This window comes from Pholcus phalangioides, unplaced genomic scaffold, assembly GCF_987345545.1.
Source record: "Pholcus phalangioides strain wild (caught in Gottingen) unplaced genomic scaffold, Ppha-v1.0 ptg000014l_1, whole genome shotgun sequence".
NCBI lineage: Eukaryota > Metazoa > Arthropoda > Arachnida > Araneae > Pholcidae > Pholcus > Pholcus phalangioides.
Genome location: NW_028301607.1, coordinates 15,152,749 through 15,168,233, shown reverse-complemented (window position 1 = coordinate 15,168,233; position 15,485 = coordinate 15,152,749).

Genomic DNA, 15,485 nt, shown 5'->3' with positions numbered 1-15,485 from the left:
TTCCAGGTCTGTCAATCAAGCGCATTAATATTTCCAAGTTACGTCATTTCAAAGTTAAGAATTCCTTTCCTAAACACGCCATACAAGCTGAATAGCTCAGTAAAGAGTATTGTCAACTAAGAGAGATAACTCAGCTATTGGGTTTGGTATGTTTTTATTCAAGTAGTAATTATAGATAAATTTAAAAACATTATCAAAGAAGTTTTTAACTGAAAATTTTTAAAAGAGTCATGATTAATTTCAAACAGCTACATGCCAGAGACTAATCCATGATCACAACCTAACCGTGCTACGATTGAAATCAATTTCATGGTTCTTTTATGTTTTCAAGTTATCCGACTACGTTGAAAACACAATTTCGGAAGAAAATATTTTTCTTATGAAAGCCTATTTTTTTTCTTTTTGATTCCAAAACAGTCCTTGTTTTGTTCATAAAACGCTTAAAACCGGAGTTACGTGCACTTTAGTGTTGCGTTTTTACATATAATTTATACGGAATAAAAACTTTTGAACGCGTTTAACGAAGAATGTTATTGTTGACATTTTGCTTGAGTTGGAAGCACGATTTATAACACTCTATTCCTTGTATATTATGAAATTTTAATATATTTTACTGCATTTTTTTGAAGTCAAGAACCAAAATCTGAGAATTATCACGTACATTTGTCTGATTACAGTGTTTTATAGATAAAAAGTAGAATGAAATTGCAAAGATTTCACACACGTACATTAACAGATCTGCGTACCGAACAGATTACAGTACCGTACATTAACAGATTGCGTACCGTACATTAACAGATTGCGTACCGTACATTAACAGATTGCGTACCGTACATTAACAGATTGCGTACCGTACATTAACAGATTGCGTACCGTGCATTAACAGATCTATCAGCATATCGTACAATCTTGTGAATGTTGGTTTATCAGCTGTACTATTTACTAAAGAAAATAGCAAACATTCAATTCACAGAATGTTTTTGCAATCGTGTTTGGAAAATCATATGAACTTTGCTTAAAATTTGACATAAAAATAACTTTTTTTCGTAGAAAAATGTCATGCATTCCATAATTTATTCATATTTGCGTCATTTTGGGGATGCTTGGTATCAGAAAATTCTATTAAAGTTGACTCCACTACGATTTTAAAGGAAAGTGACAAAAAAAAAAAAAACGTAGTCAGATACCTAAAATGGTGAAAAGTATTTTGAAGTTTTGCTCGATATCCAATCACTATTATGCCCATTTTTACCACAGGTATGTTCTAGAAAAATCTCCAAAGGGATGGCCATGAAATAACTGATCTGACTGAAAAATCGATAGAAAGCCATTAATATAATTGCGTTTTCTAATTTTTTTTTCGCTCTCCAGATTCTGGACAAAAAAATTCTGGAAACCAACGCATATTGTGAGTATAAATTAATATAACGCAATCAATTTCTCGTATCACGAATCGTAAAAGTCAGAACCATTATTTCGTGAATTATTTCAATACGCGTTTATTTTTATATCCATAGAAAACGTTATCCATATTTTTCTCTCACATTATTACATATTTTTCATAACGACGGACGGATGGGATGTCGTTGATTAGGTGATAAAATTATCTGATGTATTACGTCTCCGAAAAATATAAGTGGACCATAATTTTAATGGAAAAGTGAAGTATTTTTCTGAAACCAAAAATTAGATGAAAAATGGATATAAGTTGTAAAGTTCTCTTGTGTTAATCTTTATTCGTTCCCGACGAGAAACAAGTGATTAAGTGCTGTTGGGGTTTTATCGTTTTATGCTCTTCATGGCCCCAAATGCATTAAAATTAATTTCCGACCATCACCCGTGGATCAGACGCTTCTTTAGGAGACGAGAGGCTTGTCGATCAGCCCTTTGTTTGGAAAATAACTTCGCCTTCTCCCATCACCAAGTACTTTTTCTTTTCTTTGCACTCCTAACTACTTCAAGAATTTTCTTATTTTCATGATACAGTATATATATTTTCTCCTAAAACAGATCTTTTCCAAATAGTCGAGGCTAATTATGCGTGTAACAGGGTTAATTAATCGTTCAATTTCTAAACAGAGACGATCTACAAAATTTCAATATTGTTCTTTTTTTTCAATTTATGTTTTAATCAATATTTTTTTTCTTTTTGCTCTCAAGGAGAGATGGAGATACTCCCATTGTTTCAATATCGCAAATCTATTTTGATGCAGTGGTACTTGTCTCGTACTTTTTCGGAGAGTCGCAAATATTTGCTATCAATGAATATTTAATATTAAAATAAAATGGCACTAAATATTTATAAATATTAGCTTTTTTTCCCTCGGTAAACATGATTTTTTTTTGTTCAGGAACTAATGTTCTATAGGGGCCGTTCAAGTATTACGTCATCATCGATGGGGGGGGGGTTTCCGATTTGCTGACTTTTGATGACAAGGGGGGGGGTGGTTGGATAATGGTTACGTCAGCAACCACCCTTCATGAAAATAGGAGTTAGGATTCAGAGGGGCAGAGGTGATGACGAAAATTTGCTGACAAGGGGGGGGGGGGGAGAGGGGGTAATCGTTTTGCTGACTTTTGCTGACAAGGGAGGGGTCAAAAATGGCTAAAAGTTTGCTTACGTAATACTTGAACAGAATATCTAAAATTTCTGTGATACTTGAGGATAAATATACAGAATATTTATCAGGTCATGATGACATGGTTCTTTTTTTTTTAATTGCACGTTTCCATAAAAACAGGAAAAACATTATTTTTTGTGATTATTTTATTAGCTTCCTGCTCCATGAGCTAGCACTAGTGTCTAAATAAGCATGTTCTTTCCAGTATTTCTTAAGTTAGCCCACCGTCTGAAGTTCTTTTTCTGTGTTTTTCAACTTCGAGACGCGAATGCGAGTCGACCTTTCCGTTGAAAAGCTTTACCACAGAGAGCAACAGGTCTACAACGGTATAATTATTCAATCATTACACTTCAATCATAGAAAAATTGATGGGAGATGGCAGCACCACACATAACAAGCATTACACAGAAACAAACGTTATGTTCACAACGCATACACGCACATTCCGGCATGTACGGATTCGTTAGAAATTCCATAGAGGAATGTTTACGAGGTGCGTTTCTTAAGCCTTTTTTCGCTCAAAACTCCCCCCCCCCCTTTTTGGACCATATTTTATCGTGCCCCACCTCCTCCTTGACTTTCCCACGGCTTGTCACCATCGTCTCCCCTTTTTACGTACTGAATTGGTTTTTTTTGGGGTAAATTTATAATGAACAAAAAATTGTATACACACGGGTGATATCCGAGCCCCTGTTCTGCAGCTCAGTGACTCCTTCTTGGGGTAGGAGTCTATGCTGGGCAGTTTCAACATCATAGGTTCTCGGAAAAAGCGATGATCTGAGGCTCCATACTTAGCTAGGAGAAACAGCTTACATATGTCTTTACTAACACTCTAAAATCATCGTACCAGACTCATCATATAGACCCCCCCCCACCCCATGAATATCGGAGCTCCGGAACATACATTAGTCTACTCTCCATGCTGGAATAAGAAAATAGTCTCACCTTTTTTCACAGTATTTCACTTAACCGTTTAAGTGGCATTAACGAGATATATCGCCTCTTCAAAAGTTTCTTATTTTAGGATTGACAAGCCCAGACGTTGTTAAAGTTTATTTCTCAACGAAACACTCTTCCCCATTTCCCTTACTACTAATACACCAGACATACACCTCGTCCATATTTCTCTTCCCTCTGCGGAACTTCCAACGAATTGGTATATGTTAGAATATGCGTGTCCCTGTTGTGTTGATCCATCTCTCTTACTCCGCACCTAGTGAAAATCAAAAGTAAGCCTACTTCATTGAAAAAAGAAAGCATATTGTAAGGAGTTTAGTCATTTTTATTATGCCGTGAAAATTGTTGAGATTTATTTCACACACACATTTTTTTTTTTCAACCGCTTTCTGCAGTCCTTCAAACTGCATGTCATGGCTGTCCTTGCGTTCGATTTTCACAGCCTCATGCAGAGAGGGCGATTGGGCGACATCCCCTAACTTGTTCCATGAGAAAATCTTATTTTCGGCATAACGGGCAGGGTGGAGATGGACATTTTCCTTTTGCCATTCACAAAACATTACCTCGGTGATTCACAAGTCGCCCTCTCCGTTCGAAAATGCTTTATCTGCTTATGCCCGTGGCCCTCTTAATAACCGGGACCGCATATGGGACATATGGCTCCTGGTTGAGGACCGCTGTCATATCCTCTGCCTTACTCCAACAAGGTGTCACCTGGGAAAAAAAAATACATTATTAAATGCAATCTATTATTAAGTTAGATAGAGATTTAAGTACTTAAAATTTGAACAACTCCGATGTATTCAAATGATCATTTATATCATTTAAAGAAATTATTAAAAAAAAACATAATTTACATCGGCCGACGCTTTAAATCAGGGGTTTTTGGTCTTTTACATAATGTGAACCAAAAAACAAATTACATGAAAACAGGGCCAACATGGGATTCGCAACGTGGAGCATTGATGGGAGGATCCAACGCGGCCCATGCCGAATATGGGAAACCCTACAGTTTTTACTATATATATTCACTGATGTATGTAGATTCACACTTATTCGTCTCAACAGGCCTACAATAGTTAAAAAATATTCAATCATTACTCTTGACTCACTTCACTTCTGAAATATAGATGGCGGCATAAATAATCAGCCTCAACACTATACACGCACTGAAGACTGTTAGGTGCACGCACTCACACTTCCGGCACAACTCGTTCGGGAGTAAATTGCCCATGGCGACAGACCGGAGTTGTGCTCGTACCGAAAGAAAAGGAAAGCTCCAATGGCTCCCAGGGCCCCGAGATTAACCCTAAATTATTTGAAAATAATTTTGAGAACTTTATTTCTTATAGAACATTATATTATTCTCAAATTGTTATTTTTTGCATTGAATATGAATATTCGTTAATTGTGAAAAAATTATTTTTATATTGAATATGAATTTCCATAAAGTCCGATGGTTTTTTTCATCAAATATGAATATTTAATTCTTAATGTTCAATATGATTAATATTTAACTATAATTAATACCTAGTAATTAATATTTGATTATTTATTCTAAAATTATTCTAAAATTTCTTTGAATAATTCTGGAAGTATTAGTCTATATAAATATTTCCACAGACAATGTTTCATTTGAGCTTTTTTGTCACACCACGGTCAGTTTCTGCATACGAGGGCTAATTAGACTGGGACCTACTGTTTATTGCCGATTCCGAACGGCAACCTTTTTATACTCACCGAGAGGTCGGTGCTCTAACATCTTGATGTGGGACTCCCTTCGGTAGCTTTCTTTTTCTGTGGTAATGCCGTCTTTTCTGCTGTTCCCCTGCCTCAGGAAAGTGTCTGACAAGGACGAACCCCGGGTATCAAACTCACTTTAACAAGCTAAACATCCTTTGTTACTTTAGGCGAATATCTTTTCGACTTCTGGGCTACCGCGCCCATAATATTACTATTATAATATTACTATACTTATGGGTATTACTTAATCATGAAATTCCATGTAATTCAAGAAAATTGTTTCGATCAATTCTGAAATTACTTCTATCAGTATTTATGAAATAATTACACTAATTAGTTATAAAATAATTTCTTTCAATATTTGTGATTTGACTTTTTATTATTATATTTCTGAAACTTCTAATTAATTCTAATATTAATTCTCTCATTAGTTTGTAACTTGTTTTCCAAAAATAAATTGGTGATTACTTCACCAATGCTGTATTATGTCTCTTCATTGGGGATTTTCTTCAGCATTTTTATTAATTCTCCACGTGCGCAAGCATTTTCGTAAGCGGACCACTACAAAAAGTTTGATGGGGTAGAGGTTGTGCGTGAGCCACGCGTTTAAAGTCCCGCTACCTTTACGTACCTTTATTGGTCTTCAGAAGCACAAACACGAGTCAAATAACCTGGATGTAGAAATTAAGACCTATATGAACCGTGACGACTATTGCATATACGCAATCTATATTTTGACACTATAACGACGGTAGCGGTAATTTTGACCGCTATGGGGGAAGAGAAAAATCCACAAAAAATATTTTTTCTGTATCAAAACTTCTTCAAACAGTATCTATTTAGTCTGTTTGACTCATTTTTGCAATAAACCCTCGTTCATGTACCAATTTGCCTTTGTAATTTTGGGAAAAGGATTCGTTAAGACTAATCCAGTGTTTTGTTACTTTAAAAAGAGATTTGACTCTTGTGATTCGGGGCTTCATTTTCATTTAGCAGTCCATTCAGTGACAATGTTTGAAGCACAATACGCTCGAAAATTTTGAGAAGAGATGGTATGTGTGATTAGTATGGAAATGGGCACTCTCGTGTTTAATTTTTACTAAAATGTGGCGCTCTCATGATACCTTTCTTTATCATCATTTTTCTTGAATATTACAGCGTAAAAGCTTCTTCAGATTTTCTTTCGCAGATTGATTGTCATCATTTTTCATTCTTTTTTAAAAAACGAACAAGGAAAGTTGGCAATCTTCAAAAGTAGTTAAAAAATGGACAACTATTTTTAAAATTTTTTTTTTATCAGATGTGTTCTTATGCATTCAGTTATAAAATATGTGATGTTAATATTCGCAGCATTATCAAAATACTTTAAAAAATCATCTATTGTTAAATACATTTTGTTACAAAATATGTTTTTCATAATTATCGTTAAAAAATAGTCGACCAATAATTAAAAGTTAATGTATGAGACTTTTATCCGAGTCGGATCAATTAATACCTCTTCATCATGAAAGAGCCCACTTTTTAGTAAAAGTTAACACGAGAGCGCTCATTTTTTTTCCATACTACTTATGGAGTAGGAAGAAACGTGAATACCGCCAATCCGAGCAATGTCGAATACATACGTAAGACAGCTTTTCGATGCCGATCGCATTGCACGCTGAGTTTATTTTGTCGTAAACATGACACTAAGAAATACAAATACAAATACAAATACAACGCCACAACAGGCAAAATGCCCAACGAGGTGGCTGATAAAAAGATGCCCATAAAAATATGGATGTCATATGTTTCAAAAATACAGCAACCCCATTAAAAATGCAATTACAAGTAGAGTAATAAAATTCCATAATTTCTGGCAGAAAATTCCTTTGACGCGATTTCAATTTTGTGCGTGCATGGTACTCAAGACCTAGATTTCGTTTGCTTACCAAACTGTAGAATTATATTTTTTGCTCAGTCGAAAGCATGATATGTTGTAAAATAATGGCTGCCCACATCATAACACAGCAGGGCCTCCTAGGTGGAAATGTTTGGTTGGCCACTGTCCATGGGTGAAAAATTAAAAAATAGTTACTTTTCGACATTCTGCACAGCCAATGTAATTCATTAAAAGTGCAAAGGTACATAGCAAAGGTAAATACCGTGCATTGACGAGCTTCTTCGAAAGTGTAACGTCCAGTAGTACAAATTGGTACTGGAGAAAAGCTAACAGCATGATAGAAGTGTAAGAAGACTGTCCATTTCAACATGATTTGCAATCATATTAGTTAAATATATCAATAGCTGGAAAAATGACCACTACCAACGTTCTAGGTAGAACTTCATTTTACTAAGAAACTAAGCACGCACATTTATATTTTTTAGGACTTTAAAAGCATTAGCAATATGAGAAAAGTCATGAAGTGTTTCAACAACGTGAGATAAACCGTTCTGGTGTAATCACATGCCACAGCAGGCTTGCGTCAACAAGACCGCTTCCGTCGTTCTAGTGTTAATAATTCTAGAAAGAAAACAACACGGTTTGTTTTTCCAGATACATTGAGAAATATTCGTGATTACAGTTGCGTGATGGACAAGGTAAAAAAAAAAAAAATAGAAATCGAAAAGAGAAGATATAGTTGCCGTTTTATTGGAGAGAATATCGCGATGAATCTGAAGGTTCCTTGTTATTATTGAACGAAATGACGTGTCCGGTTGTGGGTTATATATATGTGTCGCTCTCTCTCTCTCTCTCCCCCAATAACTACTCTTATGTTATGCCGACTGCAGTTATTATTATTCTCCTCTCATTCTGAATGTCGACGTGTCGTTTCCCACTCGCACTCACTCGCATTTGATACGAGAGTATACTTTATATGTTTGTTCAATGGCCGGTATCAATTGTTTCGCGTGACGAGGCTCGCTTGACGGGCAGCGGTTCAAAGATTCAGCGCTGATGACACGAACCTTTTCGCTCTTGTTGCAACATGCGTACATTTGCAGATAACAAGAGCAGCGTTGATAGAAACGGAACAAGAGCGGCGGGGGTCAAGTAAATATTATAGAACGGAATACTTTTAAATTATATTATCACGTGTTTTAAAGAGAGTTGCTGCGGAAATGAATGTCTCGGGATTCAATTAAATTTTTTCTTAATTTTTTCACAGATAAAAACTATGGTTAATTAATTACAGTTACACCGTGATGAAAATTATTTTTTTGTTTAATGTATCTCGTCATTTCTCTCTCAAAAATTGTAACTTTTCATTGAATTCGATAAAAAAAATTTATCTTGTCCGAACCTATCACAGAAAACGAAGTTGTGAAAGTGTGATATGTAAGAGTAAACTGAATATACGCGCGTATATATGTGATTTTTCTTACAAGAAAAGTGTCGGTATAGGGTCGACTTGAATGTATTGATTAAAACTGATTGCAGTGAATTCAAATACAAGTACTAAATTGATAAATGATTAATTTTATATGAACTTCATTGAAAATTTTATCTTGTTTTTTTTTCTCATTTTTATTAGGTTTGAACGAGGCCTCGATTGAAATTTTGTAAACGGTATTAAAATTTTTTCATAGGGATGACTTGACTTGAAAGATGAGTTGATGAGGATACTACGAAAGTAAACCACCAATAAATTATTCTAAAATTAGAGAGAGAGAGAAATTCCTAGATCCGTCGAAATTCAAATGTATTACGTATGTGACGTCTTAATTTTTTTTAATTGCATCGGTTTATAGTTTTAAAATGTTATGCTGGAATCAAAAATTGCAAGTGAATTTGTCCAAGACCCAAATCAACATTGAGTTTGACAAAAGCCAAACCATTAAGTGAATGAAATTAGGAATGTAAAAAAAATAAATAAAACCAAATAAAAAAAAATTCCAACAAACTATTAGAACAGAAATACAGGATGATTATAAAAAAACTATTCCGACATATGGGCCCCTAACTGTAATACCATTCACAGAAACTGAATGGAATTTTGGCATAAGGTATTTTGATGTATGCGCTCAAGAATGATATGAAAAACAACAGTGTCACTCTAACAGTTACGGTTACAGTGAGAAAATTTCGAAAATATCAAATGGCAATACCAAGTTTTTTGTATTGGAATGTGATCTCCATTGTGAAAAACCCTAAATAGCGTTCGAACGGCAACTGTAGCATGAAAATCACCGGCGGTAGATAGGCTAAAAGTGAGGACAACCAATAAGGACAGAGAAGCAGCATAAAATAAAGCATTTTATTGTGTTTTTTCCACATGACCTTGTGGAGGACTAATCAGGCTGGGATCTCAGCCGAAGAAACGGTGTGACGAATGAAACGAACATTAATGCTCTGGTGCACGGCAAAGTCCTTTTTACTTTTTCCTTGCCTAGCTCCGTGGATTTTCGTCCTACAGGTGCCATTCCAACGCTATTTAGGGTTTTTCACAATGGAGATCACATTCCAATACAAAAAACTTGGTGTGGCCATTTGATATTTTCGAAATTTTCTCACTGTAGCCATAACTGTTAGAGTGACACTGTTGTTTTCCATATCATTCTTGAGCGCATACCTCAAAATACCTTATGCCAAAATTTCATTCAGTTTCTGTGAATGGTATGATAGTTAGGGGCCCATATGTCGGGATAGTTTTTTTATAATCACCCCGTAGATGAAAAGCTAAATAAGCAAAAAGTGATTCTGGAAAAAAACCAATTGACTAAACTCATCAAGAGTTAAACGGAAAAAAAACTGAATTTAAATATAAAACAACAGAAAACCATGAAAATAAATAAATGAGTCGAACGAAGTGTCAAATCTAAAATGTGCCAGGCCAAAATAAAATTGTGAATTTCATTCGGACTACAAGCCAAATCAAGAAAGAAATCGGACCAAAGACCAAGCCAAAAAATAAAACTCCATTAGAAGTTTAAGAGCCAAATTAACAAGTGAATCGAACGAAGTAACAAATAAACAAATAATACAGGGAAAAACAAAACTCGGAATTTCACTGGGCCCAAGAGCCAAATGTAGCAAGCCAAGTGAACGAGTGAAACGAACCAAGAGCCAAATGTAGCCAAAAATAACAAATCAGACAAAACGTCAAATTTGTAAGTAACAACTGAACCAAATTAATTCAACTTCAGTGGTGATCGGCTGAAGTTGGTTTTCTGTGGTTTACAACTTCGAGGAGCAAATACGAGCCAATCTCCCCGTTAAAAAGTCTCGCCACAGAGAGCAACAGGTCTGCAAACATTACAAATATTCAGTCACTACACTTCACTCACTTCGCTTCTGAAACATAGATGACAGCACTGAAAAATCATACACGACACTAGATACGCGCTCAGACTGTTAGGTACACACACACTTACACTTCCGGCACAACTCACAAGGTAGTAAATTGCCCATGGCGATAGACCTGAGTTGTGCTCGGTTTGAAAGAAAGAAGAGAAAGAACCAAATTAATCACTGAGATTGCACAGACAGCCAAATGAACAGTGGAATCAGACCAAAGCTCGGAATGATTTGTGAATAGGACCAAAAAAAAAAAATGTTGAATGAATTTGTGAAACAAACCAAGGACCAAAAGTAATTAAACAATAAAGGGACAATCAATTTACCTATAATAAGAAAATTTAATGTTTAATGACCGTACTTTTGTTACTTCTCTTCAGTTGGTTCGAAGCTAGATACATATGTAACAATCAGAGGAGTTAAATAATATAATAAACGATATTATAATAAAATCTAATTCGAATTTGTCATACTATCTGAAATTAAAAACATTCATAACGATAAAAATTAAATTAAAAACTGAATGTGAATGCTGACTGAATTTAATTTTTATTTCTGGTCTCTTTACACATACATAGTAGAGAACTAATGTCATTAAGAATCTCGAGCGAATTGTTCGCAGAAGCAAATGTGCTTTTCTAGGAGGAAATCTCTCAAAACTCTACTATTTTTTTTGTTTAAATTCGGCGTAATGTAAAGAATTCCAGTGTATACAAGCATTTTTAAAGACTTAATTCCGACGCTTTCTGTAGTTTGAATTAAACATTCCCTGTGAAAAATAATTTGCATCAGATAAAACTAATTCGAATTAAAGCTCGTTCGTTAGTTTCTGTGTCTGATATCGCATCCATCTTGTTTCGTAGTACATTTGTATGAATGAATAAAAAAGTTGCGAAATATTCAAATTATTTCGCAGCAAAAGCAATGAATTTAAATGAGTGTAGTAAATTACTCTTTGAATTCTGTCATGTATACATTAGGCGATACGGATGAGACTTACTCCAAGGTTTTTAATTTTGAAAGGGTTATATTTTTATATTAAAACGATTATCACTTGATACAAAGAAACTCCCAAGTCTCTATATGTTTATTCAGAAATAAATGCTACATGTATGTTCTCTGGTAATTCTTCAAAGAATAATGAAAATTGTATGTGAAAAACTAACTGGATCGAGACTTTTGGGGAAAAGAAAAACGACAGATGTATCAAGGGAAGATCCGTGAAATTTTTTTGTAGCCATACGGTTTCTCAATTTTCATACTAACAGGTTTTTCTAAGTGAATATTCAATTTTTCTGGCTTTGGGCAATACTTCACCCAGCATTACATTTTTTATTTATCGTATAAGAACTAAATCACGTTCTCGAAGAGTGAAATAGGGACAAAATATCCCGGATAAAATCAATGTAAAAATATTTTTTTTAATTGGTGCAGAAGTTTTATGAAAGTTTATGAAAATTATTCATTCAATAATATCGTTTCTTTTAATAATTAACTAACACGAACTTCCTACATTTGTCATTTCACTTTAAATCATGGAAAGCGGATGACAACACCAGTATAACGTGCCACAATCATGACTCTGAGAACATAAATACGTTAGACGCCACGCATATACACACCTAACGAGTTCGAATGTGTACGAATTCGTTATAAGTTCTCCAAACAAATGCTTACGAGGTGCATACGCAGTTAAGTAGTAGTAATGGTAATATTGATATGTAAATATTTGTCTGATTACATACATACATATATATTAATGCATATTTATGTTTACGGGCTTTGAAATAATAGGGAAAAATTATTGTCATCGTGAGCTATATGAAATCCTTCGATGGGATTTAAGGTGCACCATGTTTCGTAGTCATCGTCCACAGCGTTACTAGAACATCGCATCGTGATGGTCATATCTTTGATGGTCAGTCCTTCTGATACCAGACAGGCTCTTAGGGAAAAGGGCTGAGCACAGTAGTAGATTATTAACTGGTGTTGTAAGTGGTTTGAAAGAAAAGAGAAAAACGTTTTTATATGTTACGTTCTGTCCCGCTAAAAAAAAACAAGAACAACAAGCGATGTATTATAATTTGTGTTGGGAATTTCCCGTTTGGTGATCTTCATATAAGTATGTGGAATCACCATATGCATCCCACGTCTCAGAACACATTTCTTATAGCTCTTGTGGCTACAGAGCGGGAGTCATGGCTTGATGAACTATGTATTTATATGGTTAATGAGTAATGTCTTTTTTTCTCCAGGCAAGTATCTGGATTCTAATGCCGTTCATATTTTCCGTAACGTATGAAAATTAGGGCTGGGAATCGATCAAAATTTTTAACTACTACTTCACGAAATACGAACTCCGGCCATATCGATATATTGCAATTTACTGTCATTAACGAGATGGGTTGGAAATGAAGGCGCTGGCTAGTGGTGGTCCCCTCAAGTTCGTTAGGGAAAATATCTTATCTATATCCTCCTACGGGTTCGAAACAAGGGCAATGACAGCAACCTTCAAGAATACTTTTTATCTCTATAACGGGATCATATCAGGTGTCAAATGTTTTATATTTTTCGGGAGAGTGCCTCAAAAGGCCTTGAAATGATCAGAGGATGAAGGAATTTTTCAGGATGTCACGTAGTTATTCACCGAAAACAGCTATTCACAATCTCGCATTGATCGTTTGTATCATCCAAGTCCTTCATTTATCACACTTCTGACACCAAATTGTTCCGGATAATGTCTCACAAGTCATTGAAATGATCAGAGGATGAAGGGATTTTTCAGGACTTCACAGATTTATTCACCGAAAAAAGCTATTCACAATCTCGCATTGAGGATAAAGTCTCAACAACGCTGATCACCATCTCTATTCCTCGCATAGTTTTTAAAGAAACATCGAATTTCGCAGAAATTCTACCGTTTTACCAGTCTGGCGACGCAACCGCATGGAGGTCAATGAAGACCTTCTCGATCTTCCCACCCGATTCGAGTGTTTATCTTTACACTTCCTGTTTGGCAACAGGAGATTACTGTCCCGAGGGTGCTGCTCCTAAAAATTTCACTATTTTCGTCGATATTTTTCGTAACAATATAGATAAATCACAAAATCACTGAAGATATAAATATGAAATTCCGTCAGTAGTTTCACTTCATGATGTCAAGACTCACTAGGAATGTTTATTTTTTCAAATTTTCCTCGCTCGTAAAGTGGTACATAAGAAGGTACAAAGGGTTAAAAAATGTTGTTCATCATCGTAAGCCCAAACTACTGAAGCTATAAAAATGAAATTTGGTCAGTCTTATATTTTGTAATATAGAGAGTCAATAAGACGATATTTCTCAAAATTAAATCTAAGGGAGGGAGGGGTCATCGCCGAAAAATTTTCAAATTACCAAATCCACACGAACGAAGTCGCTGGTAACAGCTAGTGCATTATATACGGACATCCGAGTTTCAGCGAATTACACAAAAAGAAAAAAAATAGTATCACCTCAAAAACTCGCATGTTTGAAAGTCACACGCTGAATATTTACGGCACTGATATTGGCAAGATCTAGGAAAAAAGTTAGCCAGCTTAAAAAAGTTAGAGTAAGGAATACAACATAATCACGAAACTAAGCTGCATTCCTGACACAATATGATATAAACATAACCGAAACGCTACATCATAAACACGTACACATTTTTCATCATTCTTCACAAAAAGAAATACACGACTAGGGAAAAAAATGAATCTCTTTCTGCAGGAGAATATATATGAGTTATAAATAAAACACAACTCCACCATAATCTAGTTTTGAACCCGAAATTTCATCGCTAACCGTTGATAAAAACAAAACTACATACATAAATAAATATATATATATATCGAATCTTTTGGTACCAGAGGCACAGATATAGGTACGGAAAAAAAATGAAAATTATAGTAAGTGAGAGAGAGAGAGAGAGAGTAGGGAGGGCCATAGTTCCGAGAATTTATTTAGGTTGCCGGTCGGACTTTGATAAACGACGCGCCAAACCATTTTCGAATATCATTAGTCAGGGACGGTAATCCATTAGCAACATCATTTGAAAGCAGCAGCAGAAAACTATTTATGGTGGTAAATAGAGTGGGAGATGTCATTTAAGGAGCACTCGTTTTCATCGTCTCTCTCTCTCTCGCTTTCCCATTCCAGGAAAATGTTTCCATGGTAGAAAAAGAGTATGCGTATGTGTTCTCCCTGAATATGGAACGTTGTAGCCCTATCCTGATGAATATATATATATATATATATATATACGAAACAAAAGAGTTTCCAGTTAAATGGAGTTTCGAGATTCGATTTTGGTTAAACCGAAGGGTCAGATATAGAAGGGAAAAAAATACATATATTTTTTCAAGAAATTCTTTCATTTGATTTCGAATTTCATTTTGGCTTCGGAAATTATTTCATACGTAATGAAAATAGATTATCTACGGGATATGACATGTTTGTTATTCAGATTATATCGTAGAGAATATTAGATGTGAGGAGAAACCTTTTTCAATATTTTTATTTTGGAGATAAAAAATAATCAACGGAATAAACACACATTTCTTTCGTCGAATTATTGTGCGATATTTAGAAGAGAAAATGATATAAATACCGGTGATATAATATTTTTCAAGGTTATTAATGTATGAAAATACGTTTCAAATGTGCATTATATAATATCTTAATTTTCTGAATATTATTTAATGTTAATTATTTAATTCAGTATTGATTATTTTGTTACTTTTATTTGTTCCGTTTTTAATATGCATTTTAAGTTATTTATTTCATTATTAACCCCCAGCGTGATCCCATCATTAACATATACAGGGTGAAAATCGCGAAAAACGCATGCAGGCTCTGAGTCTAGAGGAGA